The following is a 12611-nucleotide window of genomic DNA, read 5'->3' as shown; positions in this document are numbered from 1 at the left end:
TTAACGAGGGGACAAACCACCTCATATATATATTTAAAAATATAAGAATATAAAAGCTTGTTACGTAAGTTAATTCTTAAGTTACGTGTATTTTTTACTAATAAAAACGTTCGTTAAAAATTAAAAGATATAGTTGCCTTTTTAAGTAACCGAAAAATTGGAGGGCAACTAGGCCTTTTTCGCCAACCCTAATTTCTCAAAATCGTCTGATCAAAACTAAGAGAAAGCCATTTAGTAAAAAAAAAACAATTAATATGCAAATTTCATTTTAATAATTTATGTAAGGAGAGCCAAAATCAAACATGCATTAATTCAAAAACGTTCAGGAATTAAATTAAAAAAACTAGTTTTTTTAACTGAAAGTAAGGACCGACATTAAAATTAAAACGAACAGAAATTGCTCCGTATATGAAATGGGTTGTCCCCTCCGCAATCCCTCGCTCTTTACGCTAAAGTTTGACTCTTTGCCACAATTCTATTTTATAAAACAATTAAAAACTTTAGCATAAAGAGCGAAGGATTGCGGAGGGAACAACCCATTTCATATACGGAGTAATTTCTGTTCGTTTTAAGTTTCAATGTCGCTCCTTACTTTCATTAAAAAAAAAACTATTTTTTTTATTTAATTTAATTAAAGATTCAACACAACGATTAGAAAAAAGTAAGGGCAGTATCATCTATGAACAAAGCAATTTGCCCGGCCTGTTTTGCTGTTAGCCAATATTGGTTAACTGCGGTCATAACAAATATATAATTAATGTTTGCCTGAGATGCTCATTATCAAAGTTTGTTCCAATGAAGTATTTGATAGAATTTTATTGTGATAAACAATTTTATTTGAACCATTTTGTTCAGTTGAATTCTGGCATTGAAAGAAAGAGGCAGTGTTTCCACTATGGGGATTTCCCCCCTAAAATGGGGATTTTTAAGTCTTTTAGGGGTGAGAGTTTTTTTTAGGGATTTGGGGATTTTCTAGAGATCTTTCCTCTCCCATGGACTTTTAGGGAAATTTTTGGGGGTATTCCTTTAATTTGTTCATCATCATCATCTTCTTGTTCAGAGAAGCAGGATAATTCGATTTAGGGTCTGTTCCCTTGGGAATTGAACTTGGAATCACAGAGAAGAACTTCTTCAGTTGCTTAAAAAATTTTAACACCACACAGATTTTGAGATGTACAGGAGTCCTAAGTAACAAACTAGCAACAAAGAACTGTTTGAAACAGTTCCATGCTGATGTGGGCTTCAAACAATAATTTCAGCTTGGACTGTTCTCGATTAATGAAATCATATGGTTTTTCATATTTGGGTTGTTTCTTTATAAGATTATTTGGTAGACAGCATATCATTTTTTACAGGTCAGATAAATAAAATTAGAATATATTTTGATAGTTTTATAGGGTACGCAGTTGTTCTTACTGTAGTAAATTTTTTTGACAAGCATTGCATGTACGATTCTTTTTCTCCACAGTACTTGTATGATGTGTACGATTTTTGTGTAAAATAAAAAAAAAACTTCTATTCGAACACCTCTCTTACCGTTTCATTGCCCTAGTTTTTAACAGACAAACAAACTGACAGCCATTTTTTTAAAAACAATGGCACATGTAGGAATAAATGGATTTTGTGTTTTTGGCAAGCCTACGTACCCAGGGGAAAGTCATGATCCTTCATACTATCATTAGTAAATTTTTTGTTGTTCATTTTTTGACTTACAAATAAAGTGAACATACCACTCGATGTCTTTTTTTATGTTCTTTACAAATATAACAATCACTTCTGTCGCAAATTCAAATTTAAGCACAATTTGAGCTCTTGAAACCAAAATATTTCTTGGTTTGGGTATAAACAAAGCTTAAAATATTGGTCTCAGCATTAAACTTCCTGCAGAAGGACTATGTGGAATCAACTAGTGCTTTAGAAATCTATGTGAACAATCGGAAGTTTTAACTTCCCCTTGAAAGCGTTTACTTGGGTCCAAACGGACCAGATTCCCTCTGTAGGTCAAGGTCAGATACCGTCGTCCCCCCTGATTCAATTGAAGTAGTTTTCAAAGATGCACAGGCGTTCCATATCAAATCAGTAGCCCAGATACAGAAAAGGTTCCATTTCGAAGACGACATTTACAAATATGCTGAAATGGTTGACCCAGTGTCAGCTCAATCACTTCAGCCTGCCTCTCTGCGACCTTTTGTTAGGAAGTATGGCTGGATCCCATGGGACAGAACCAAAACCGAGCAGGAGTGGAGGAGGCAGAGCCTCATCGATATTGAAAACGTCGAAACAATGGATGCCGAGACCTGCTGGTGTTTGGTATTGGTGAAAAAAAAATGCTACCGGAACAGAATTTGTATCCTAACCTGAAACCGGCAGTATTATTTATTTCCACTGTTCCATTTTCAAATGTCAATGTCGAGAGGTTTTTCAGTGCTGTAAAAGTAGTAAAAACTGACCGTCAGAATAAATTGAAAACATAAACTTTGCGGGGGATTCTAAAATCAAAATATGGAATGAAAAGGGCTCAAGAAAGTGTGGAATGTGAAGATGATTAGTTACTTTACCACAAAAGAACGGTGAAAGCTTTAGCCACCATACAAAAAATGTTAAAGACACATCAGGGGAAGATAAGGTCTGATTACGTTTTACAAGTTACGATTGAACAGTATTAAACATCTTGTACTGTAATCTACATTACAGTATTGCATTTTCTTTTCTATTTGCTTATTATTATTTGAAGTATATTTGAAGCTATTTGTATTTAGCTGATGATTAAAAAGCACTTTAAACGGCATGACAAGACATTCTATTAAGGTAGTGATAGCTAGACTTCAATATAAGAAGCCAAAATATGTTACCTTTCAATGGTACGGGTAAAATGAGACAGGGAGAAGCGGTTCAGGGAGTAATTAGAAAATGGGGGATTTTTAGAGATTTTTGAACTGAAGATTGGGATTTCTAGGGATTTTTTTAGCTCTTTATTAGGGATTTAAAAAATAAGAAAGTGGAAACACTGATTCGAAGATTGATTGAAATTTAAAGATTGAATGAAATTTGAAGGAAACATTGAAGACTGTTAATTGAGTTTAAGATGGTTTGTAGAAGAGATGTAAATACTCAGCTAGGAAAACATAGATAAAATTCTAGTTAATTGACTTCTTGCTATCTCAGAAAGGGTTTAGGTTATGAAAATTAAACTTTCAGGGATGAATCTACAGACTAAAGTATGTCCTTGGGAGGTATGTTGAAGCAACTATCTCCACTCCTTCTCCCTCTAGAGGGCCCTGACCTTTGATGACCTTTAAAAATATGTGTTTTATAAAAGTGAAACTTTGCAAAATAGATCATCTGCTTAATTGAAGTACAACAAAATTATTTTCAGCTTCATAACTTTTCTCAATTCCATTTTCTAAGGTTTTAAAGATATGCAAATACATTTTCTAAATAAAAAAAAAAAACATTGATATGGCTCAAAATTCTACTCAAATAACAGGAATTACAATTTCAGAACTAAAGGCAGAGAAAATACAACTAGTAACTGAAAATTAAGGTAAAACGTTGTTTTGTCAAAATTTCATTGGGTATAGACCTGTCATGTACCCAAATTTCAGGGCCCTCTAGAGGGAGATGTAGTAGAGGTGGGTACTTTAAAATACCTTCCCAGGACATACATTGGCCTGTAGATCCATCCCTGAAAGTTTCATTTTCCTAACCTAAACCCTTTCCAAGGTAGCAAGAAGTCAATTAACTAGAATTTTACCAAAATATAATTGATTTGGAAGAATTTTGTTGCTAAATTCAAAGATTCATTTGATGCAATTGTGACTAGGCTTATGTAAGCTCATTTGGTAACAGTTTAGGCTAAATCTGTAGCATTGTGGTTCTCTAGAAAAAGACATAATTTGATAACAAGAACTTTCATCCTCACAGAAAATCCTTCCGGAGTGAGTCCCTCCTCCTGCAGAAAATATTTCCCCCCAAACATTCTGCATACTTACCAATAACAAATGCTATATGTGGGTAATGGGCAGATTGTGTAAACTATAGGCCTTTCAATTACACTGAATCAAACTGCTTAATCTTTCGAGGATATTTAACCTGTTGTCTAAGGCTCTTATTTTTTAAAGAGTTATGTGAAACTTAACAAACTTAATATATTTGGAATAGTGTCAATTCTTTTGATGTGTCTGTTGTTATTACATTTGTGTTTTTAGAATTTTGATTACTAATGGGCCATGTCGCTTCTACTTAATATTTAGTACTACGAAGTGTCTGATCTATAAACAACAAATTCAGAGAAACAGACTAAATCACGTTCCAAAAGCCAATAAGTATGCTTCAAAGCCGTCGAACCACTTTTACGCATGAACTGAGAAGGAAACCTGTTTTGTGTAGATTGAATCAAACTGAACCGAAAATGTCGTTTCATTATTTTTTTTTGTGTGTGTCTGGGCACGGTACAAAAAAGTGCCAAAATGGGGTGGCGTGGCAAAAATCAAAAAGTGAACACGGGTTGTTCCAATTTATGGAAGCCTAATTAAGCAATAAATTTGAAAATAAAGCCATGATACTTGTAAAGAAAAATAAAAAATCTTTAAAAACTTTCAGAAATGGTTCAATAAAAAAAAGTCTTGGATAAATTGAAATTAGGATGGACAACACTCGCAAAAATTTTCTGTTCATTCTACAAAACTCATGAAACTCAGATTAAATTTTTCCTTGAACAACATTATTCCAACAGTCATGAAACCGGGGAAGAACTCAAATGGTTTTAGTATAAAGGCTCTTTTCTATCTCTTTTTATAGTTTTGCTTTTTTATTCCTTTTAAATGCCAGAAGAATAGCCATAGCAGAGTAAACTAGCAATAATGAATCATTTGAAGCTTGATTTTGTGCCAAATTTATCATAAGTATATTACACGGCTACATTTTGATTTTTGAATTTTTACCAGTGCAGACTGATATATGCAACCCAAATTTCTAAGCCAGGTTTCAGAAAAGTGCTGAACGTAGTCGAGGCTTAAGAAAGCTTAATGTTGAATTGTATTTTAGTCAAAACACTGCATTGCTTATTTTTAGCTTGTTTTTCAAAAACTCTGGCTTACTTTTGGTTCACAACTTGGCAGCACTAAAGCAAAGCTATTAAAAGGCTGTTTTATCAAGGGGGCGTCATTTAAATTTATTTCTGCATTTCATTAAGGAACGATGTTCCTTAAGATTTTCGATTTTCTAAAAGAAATGGGCAAATTTTCTTAATTTTTAGGAATTATTCCTTTCCAGTTCAGCCAATTTGTAGAAAAAGAAGAATTGGCAAAAGTACCTATTTTTTAATGTTCCTTACTTCAATTTAAAGGGCAAGTTATCAGTCCTTGTTATTTCTTTAAAAAACAATTTACTAAAATAAGAAAAATTTGCCTAATCCTCTTCAGTCTACAGAAGTTAAAATTTCCAATCAAACGTAAGATACGAGGAACGAAGTTCCTCACTTTTTCTATTTGGCAACATTGGCTTTACTGAGGGAATTCGAAAAGAGGGTCAACTTGCCAGATGGATTGTAAGTTAAATTTAGGTTTTCTTTTGCTTTTCTAAAAACAATTTATATGTCACAAGATATAAGGGATTTCAGAAGAGGGGGAGAACTATCCTGATATGAAAAAGGTATAAGGTATGAAAAACTCTATAATTATGCAGGTATGAAAAAGGTTTTCTTATGTCACCTGTTATAATAGGTGTTTTGAATTAGAGAAGGTATCCATTAAACTTAAAATTACATTACAAACAAAATACTACTAAATATAAGGCAAAACAAAAGAAAAAACCCAACTGAGTGATAAGAAATACCTCATCCAGTGTTGCCAGATCAGACGGAGAGGATTGTGCTTCCTTGAGCCCAAAATTATGCTTTTTTGGACAAATTTATGCTACGCTTCTATATTTTCCCAGGTTAAAGGTTCAAAAGGTTCTGAATAGGAAAAGGTTCTGAATAGAATATAATCTGATAATAATAGCCTAATAATTTATTTTTAACCTGCTAAGGGAACAAAAGCGGGGTATAAACAAAAGAGGCAAAGAAAAAGGTAAAATAGCATAGAAAATAAGTAAAAAGGCTTTTTTTTATGTCCAGGGGAAGGATCTTGGTTCACAATTTGGTTCATTCTTCTTCTTCTTATTCAGCAGACGGGCTTTTCAGTTGATACTATTTAGCCCTTTTCCTTTTGGCTCACTCTGTGAGATCGACAGAGCTATGGAGCTGGTTTGTCTTGTATGATTTGTATCTGCTCAGATTTCTTGAAGTATATCTTTTGATACCAGCAGTTGAATTATAAGAGAGTATATATTGATCTCTGTGCTCTGCGGGAGAGTATGGTCAGCAAGCCTCTTGGCTGTTGGTGGAATTTTGTGGTGTTTGAAGCATTCTAACATTTTACGTCGCAGGGTATACTGTGCAGACGTCAGCATATTACATTCAAATAGGCAGTGATCTATTGTTTCATTCTTAAGATTACATGACCTGCAAAGGGGGGACGAGGGAACTTCGCCACTTGAATTAGGAATCTGATATGAAAATGCCTGAAAATTTAGCCCATTTGAACCTGACCGAATCCTATGATAAATTTTGGAAAGGTGCTTACTTGGGAAAGGTGATGGGGTAGGATTCTTATTAATTATCAGTACCTCTGTAAATCTCCAGCGGTAAATATCTCTAATGGGGATTGGTCTCCCACTTGGCTGGTCAATATTTAAAGCATTTTTGGCTATTTCATCTGCCTTATGGTTACCTATTATACCTGAGTGGCTTGGAATATACTGTATATGAGTTAAAATACCTTTTGTAGCAAAAATATCAATAATCCTAAGACAATGAAATGTGTCAATATCAATCTTATTTTGAGAAGCTGACGAAAGAAGCTCTAGGCTTGACAAAGAATCAGAATATATTATAATATTTTTAATATTAACTTTCATATATTCATTAACCATGAGGAAATCTAGTGCCATGATTATGGCGTTTAGCTCGGCAGACATTACAGATGAATTATCTTGTAATCTCTCTCCTAAAGCGATATTGTGGGTTGGGAAGAAAGCTCCGCTTGCCACTTTCTCATTCATTTTGGACCCATCTACAAAAATTTGGAAATAATTTTTATAAGCAACATTATTTAGTTCGGCAAATTTTTTCTGAATAAAAGAAATGGGGGTAAGTTCTTTGGTCCACTTTGAGAAGTCAGTCTTTATTATGGGGGTTGACCAACTCCAAGGGGGGGTTTGGGGGAATGTGGGTGCAATAGATTTTACTGGCACTGGGAACTTCTTCTGGATATTTGCATATTCATTTGCAACGCCTCTAAACATAGATGGATTTCTTAACCAGTTATGCAGGGTATGAGAATCATTGGCTTCAATTTTTGAAGCCAATTCATTGGTTCATGATTTTCGTCTTGTTTCGCAACTCGTCTTTCTTCTCGAAGCGGTTGGCGGCATTTGAAAAACAAAGTGTCTTACATCATCATCAAAATTTTACTTCAGATACATTAAAAAAAGAAGAAAAAATGCGGTTCATCTTCAATGATCTTCTTCATCTTCGCTTTCGGATTTGACTTCTTGACCAGGGGGTGGGGTGGCTACGTAGAGGTTCTCGGAATTGTGGATCTTGATCTAATTGTCTGTAGGGACATATTCGTAGCAAACTGTCTCTTTTGTTCTTAGTTGCGATTTTGTGACCAGCACAGCTTCAATACTTTTTTTCTTCAACCTATTCCGCTTTTTTGTCTTGACATCACTGATCCAAGAAAAAATTCTTTCTGAGTCTGCGTTCGAATGCACCCTCTCGGCGAGTTCTGCCAGATCTGGAAAACTCTTTCGTCGGTAACTTTTCTCATTTCGTGTATTTTTTCCCCACATCAAGTCTGTAGTAATTTTGCTCATATCAGTAATTTTGCACCATTGGGAGTCAATATCTGTGAGTTTTGGCATGAGACTTGGAAATCGGTTCACTACGACACCTAGTGACGGAATACTGATTCTTTCAGTTCCCAGGGTCATCTTGGGATTAACAAACTGAAGGGACTTCAAAAAAAGATGACCGTGCGGGAATCGCTTGAGCGTCTGTGTCGATGAGGTAATATAGAAACCTAAACACCTAAACGCTGTGCCGAAAATTTTGCTTTAGTTTGGTCGAAAAATTCGATAGACCATCTTTGGTGTTCGTTTTATTGATGTAACGTTATGAGTTGTTCTACATCGTCTTAGATTATGCTACAATTACGCTATCTTAAGGAGGATTATGCTTGTACGCTTTTGGTTCCTAATTATGATACGTTCCACATAATTATGCTACATCTGGCAAAACTAGCCTCATCTCTTATGAGAATCTGAATATTTTTGAAACCATGACTTAATATCTGAACGAAAAACAAACACAGTTCTTTGTATTATCACAGAGCAACATTTTAAAGTCTCAACTACAAAAATGTGTTCTCTCCCACAGTACCGGGTTTTGCTCGGCTAGTTTGCGTGATAGCAATATTCATAAATTGGAAAACCAAATCCATCTACATGCAAAAATAGCTCTTTAATGTACGCAAAATAATGTCTACACGTGAAGACATTCGTCAAGCCTGAAACAAAGAGGTGCATCTACTTTCAGAATGACGTGAGGGGTTAGCCACTCTTAAATCATATATGTCAGGTGGCGCGTGCCAAGTGTGGCAAAACTGCGCTGGAAACATGACGTTCCGAGATGTACACAATGCACGGTGAAGTGGGCAACCCCTTGGATTAACACCAAGAGACTTTTATTGTATGGGAATGAGATGCAGAGTCAGTGATCTTTTTGAAACAAAGAGGACGTAATGGCCGACATCTTTGCCTTGGCATGCCGTTATATTTTGGAAAAAAATTGTCGATATGTCAACATTTTTCTTTTAGAAAAAGTTAAAGTTTCAGTTGTTATCTCGATAAAAAGAATGTGAAGGAAATACAAAAAAATATAGCAACAGGTTAAATTTGATAGTACCAAATGTGAGCTTACCCAATCACAGGAAAGGATTAGCTCTAAATCAATAGGTTATGCAACGAAAAGAATTTAAAAAAAATAATAGTGATGAACTCCAAGGAATTACCTTTGTTATAGGCATGCTTTTGGAGATTCCATTCTTTTTCTTAAGGGATATTTCGGTTATTTTGAAAATGTCAGCCATGATATATGTAAGTTTTTGAGAGAGCGTTTAGGTGCAAAGGTCCCTAGATGTATATCCACCTTTTTCAATGAGAAAGGGGTATAACTTAATTTCAAAGCACCACATTATTAACAATATTTATTACCTGTGTAAAAAAGTAGAAAAAACGTAAGGAGAAAAATGAAAAATAATACATTGCAAAATAAAAATGAGGCCAACTTAACGGAGTAGATGCAACACGAGAAAACATAGTAGCCTTCAGAACAACCTGATTTCAAAAAAGAAATCACCAATTCAACAGCACAAACACATAAATAAACATACAGCATAAAAAAAAAGACTGAAGGAGAAAGGAAAACTGTTTTCCTACTTTAGAATATAGATCAGTACTTGAATGAGGCCTTAACCCTACTCATCCATCCAATTACATAGGTCAAACAGCATAGCTATACACAATCAACCATAAAGAATAATCCATGGACAGGCAGTCGTGTCGTAAGTAAGTATAAGTCGTCATTTACCAAATATCAAAAACGATAATAAACATAAATAATTCAGAGGCGACAACCCAACACAAGGGCTCATCAGGAGAATACACACTTGCCTATAGGGTTTCGGCACTTTAAATTCCCTACCCAGGCAAGTGGCGTGCCTAAAATAAATTCTTTATAGTGTCCCCGTGCTAGGTATCACCCCCAAATTATACCCCAAATTATAATTAAAAGATCTGTGACACCTTGCTTAGTTGTCTGAGGACAGAATTTGCATTCTTAACCCTCCCCTGCAATTTGAAGTACCTGAGAAGACAAATAGACAGCAGTGTAGGGTCAACCGAAAGTATCAAACAATGTGACGGTGTTTGTGATCTCCCTTTTCGACAAAACCACCACTGCATACTCTTTATAAGAGCCCCATACTCCTTGTTCTAAACGATAAAGGAGCCCCAGTTCACGGTGAACCCTTTCAGAGAAATTTTGAGTGAAAAAATATGAGTCGACATCGGGTTAGACGCTTCTGCGAGCCCTTCGAGAACATCATTTGAAGGCTCTTGAGAACACAGTTCAGATACAGGTATTTTACTCGTATTCTTATAGAATGATGGACTAATCTTGGAATACAAATTCACAAGCTTAGAAATATATTTTTCAGTTCTGGAAAATCATCTACTCAAATTGATTTTCGCAACTTTTCAGTTGCCTACTTCACAGATAAAAAATTTTATTCACTGAGAAAACGAAACTATTTCCTCACGATAAAGTGAAGGAGCTCGGAGGTAGTTTAATTCAAATCAGGGATAACAAAAAAAAAAAAAAAATGGCTATATTTGTTTGTTTTTTTATTCACATATAGATGCTAATTATATTCAACCTGTAAAAACCGTTTATCTTTGACATGCTTCAGTCAAAATAAAAATATAAAAGAATATCCCATTTCTACCAATAATTGTTTAATTCCGAGCTCGAGTTGGAATTCCTAACAAAAAACTTTGCGTACTCACAAAAAAAAATACTAGGAATAATTTGTTTAGCCCTTCATCGTAAACACCCTCCAAAACAACACTAAAAGCTTTACACGGTGGATCACAAACAAGTAATGAAGCTGAGCCTCCACAACGCAGTTTTAGAGAGCCTTAGTTCTTTTAAGTGTTCCTTAAGAACTTCTAATCTTAGCATTAAGATGTCCATAAAGCACAACACAGATAATTTCAAAATCGACAAACCAAAACACAAATCTTTTTGCAGGGTTTATCGTGTGTATTTTAAAACCGAAACACGAATAAAAGTTAAGTTTAAAAACGTGGTTTTTTGATAAACCTAAAGAGCAAAGTTATAACTCAAAACAAAACACAATCATAGCCGTGTAGTTTGTGCAGCAAGTATCTGTAAAACTGGTTCAAAGTAACTGACTCGTGATGTTTCCCTATATTTGTAGAACTCTGTAAAACTGTTACTTTCCTGAAAACTGAACTTTCTTGTGACTTCCAGAGCTGCAGACAACTTAAGGATGTTCAGGAAAGAGCCTATAGCTTGTTCCTATTCGGGATAGTAAGAAACAAATTTTAGAGAATCAGACATCATCCAGTTTATCATCCAGTTGCCATCCTCAGACATAATTTTGGACCTTTCAACATCACTAAGCGAAATAGTTATCTCAAAATGTTGATTGAATGTGTTTTGGGAAATGATTGGCATGAGGTGGAGGCTATTTGCCTCAAAATCACTTCATACTATTAAAAAAGGCACTAGCCCTAACAATTTTCAATCGACTTAGCTCTTTTTAAAGTTTCTATGAAAACTTCTTCAATACCGAAATGTCTTGGTCTAAAACAAACCAAAGAAAATTAATAATAATAAATAAATAACACATTGTGCCCGTATTCCTCTTTATTTGCGCTGCCTATGATAATAGCACTGACATTCATGTAACAGCTTTGCTTCCTGACACTTTATTAATGTATTATGTTATTATCTATATGCAATTAATCAGTGCTTATATCAGTAACTCAAATACTTTCTACCTTTCTATTTTCTTAGCACTTGTCACTTCTTTCTTATTTTTTTTGTGCGATTTTTTGCCCCTGTATATATTCCCGTTTTATGGTCATACTGACTAGATTCTAAGGAGAAACATCCCTACTCTCTTCTTTAGGGGGATCTACTTACTATGATTTAATTATCACTTGGATATATTTACAAAGCCCAAACTTTATATTTTGTGACAAAATTATTCACGTAGTCCATTACAGCTCTAGAAAATTCCATTGGCGGAAATCACGTCATATTGAAAAACTTTTGAGTATACCTTTCAAAATTTAAAGGGAAGGGGCAAATGCCTGGGGCACAACTAAAGTGTATTATTTTCTTTAAGGATCTATAAGTAAAGGAACAATGCGGCTCAACTATAATCGAAAACCTAAGAAACTTCGTCTTGATAACAAAACAAAAAGAGGATACTGACGATGCAAAATATCGTGGTTGCAGCCAGTTTCCTCCTTTTTAAAGTCGAGCAGATTTCCCTTGCTGTTCAAGCCAAGGTACTCTAATTTGGAGAGATTATATATTTTTTTTCAAAATCATCCTATTTTCTTTCGGTTATATACTTTTAATTTTAAGGTTAACGAAAAAAAATTTACTATTCCTGAATCACGTTCTATACTATAACTATAAAATTATCACATATTAATATGTGTTGGACATCATTAACTGTTTGTTACATTTAAATTTATACGTTGTCATAGCACAGTGGTTCTCTTCTAGGTATTCGTAGAATTCGTGGGAATTCTACCTATTCGTAGAATTCGAGTTCAAACCACTTGCTGGCAACGCATGATGGCATGGCAACATGCAGGTTTAAGTTGGGATTAGGTAGGTGTAAGTTAAGTTAATTATATTAATTAAGTTAATTAAGTTAAGTTAATTAGTTAAGTTAATTAAGTAA

General features: G+C 34.5%; 1 long non-coding RNA gene across 2 annotated transcripts in view; it reads left to right on the top strand.

Moving 5' to 3' along the window:
- The window catches only part of LOC136042760 (uncharacterized), a 53223-nt gene extending 40647 nt beyond the window's left edge, over nt 1-12576 (top strand). For both annotated transcript variants that reach the window (XR_010621414.1, XR_010621415.1), the window contains one exon: nt 12431-12576. This is a non-coding gene — a long non-coding RNA (uncharacterized LOC136042760). The remainder of the gene's footprint in view (nt 1-12430) is intronic.
- Nucleotides 12577-12611: the final 35 nt, after the last annotated feature.

This window comes from Artemia franciscana, unplaced genomic scaffold (genome assembly GCF_032884065.1).
Source record: "Artemia franciscana unplaced genomic scaffold, ASM3288406v1 Scaffold_1943, whole genome shotgun sequence".
NCBI classification, from domain to species: Eukaryota; Metazoa; Arthropoda; class Branchiopoda; order Anostraca; family Artemiidae; genus Artemia; species Artemia franciscana.
The sequence above is the reverse complement of the archived record's forward strand: the minus strand, read 5'-3'. Positions and strand labels throughout refer to the sequence as shown.